Source organism: Alligator sinensis, unplaced genomic scaffold (genome assembly GCF_000455745.1).
Source record: "Alligator sinensis unplaced genomic scaffold, ASM45574v1 scaffold1970_1, whole genome shotgun sequence".
NCBI classification, from domain to species: domain Eukaryota; kingdom Metazoa; phylum Chordata; order Crocodylia; family Alligatoridae; genus Alligator; species Alligator sinensis.
Genome location: NW_005843362.1, coordinates 143,708 through 144,512, shown reverse-complemented (window position 1 = coordinate 144,512; position 805 = coordinate 143,708). Strand labels below are relative to the sequence as shown.

Sequence of the window (805 nt, the reverse complement as noted above, 5' to 3'; positions counted from 1 at the left end):
TGCGGGTGCCCCCTCGGGGGCTGTGGTGCCCCCCTGCACCCCAGGGCAGGGCAAGCTGCTCCAGGTCCCTCATCCAGACAAGAGCCCCTGGGGGGGGCAGGGGCAGTGGTTGGTGCCCTGGCCCTCCCCCCACGCAGGACGGCCTGTACCCTGGAGCTGGGCCAGGGTGCTCGGGTGTGGAAAGGCCCGGGGAAGCTGAGGGGGAGTTTCAGGTCAAGAACAGTATTGGGGCCAAGAACACATGGGGAAAACCTGCGAGGGGCACGGATAGGCCCAGGGCCCCTGCACCCCGTGCCTCCCGCCCCCGCCGCACGCGGCAGCAGGGTGCAGCCAAGCCAGGAGCTCCCCTTGCCCGGGAGCGACCACTGCCCTCCCCGCACCCTCGCAGCTTGTGGTGGGGCACAGTGAAGGCCTGGTGCTCCCGCTTCCTCCAGCTGTGACGAATGCTGCCGGCAACGTGTTCAGGTTCTAGGACGAGCCACTACGAACATCTGCGGATCCTATCACAGATGTCACCCAAACCCTGCACTTCTCGCACGGTTCCCAAACCCGCCCGACAACGGCTTTCCATGCCTGCGGTTTGGCCTGGCCTTCGGCTGTGGCTTCACCTGCTGCTTCCCCAAGCCCAAGGAAGGCCACGTGCCCAAAAGCTCGTCCCACGCAAGCTCTCCCTCACCACAAAGCCTGTCTGGGCGATGCTTGTGGTCTGGCACAGGCATTAGCACACGTGCTCCTTGCTTCCACCCCGGATGGCGTCCGCAGCAGGGGTCTAGAGCTCTGAAGAGGGGTGCAGGGGCCTGGTGCA

The 805-nt window shown here is 66.2% G+C and overlaps 1 protein-coding gene across 3 annotated transcripts in view; it reads right to left on the bottom strand.

Moving 5' to 3' along the window:
• TAF1C (TATA-box binding protein associated factor, RNA polymerase I subunit C) overlaps positions 1 to 805 on the bottom strand; it is a 10,575-nt gene extending 9,770 nt beyond the window's left edge. For 2 of the 3 annotated variants that reach the window (XM_025194990.1, XM_014527206.2), the window contains exon 1: positions 677 to 805. The gene's annotated coding sequence lies outside the window, so the exon portion shown is untranslated. The remainder of the gene's footprint in view (positions 1 to 676) is intronic. The other variant, XM_025194989.1, reaches the window with a different exon arrangement.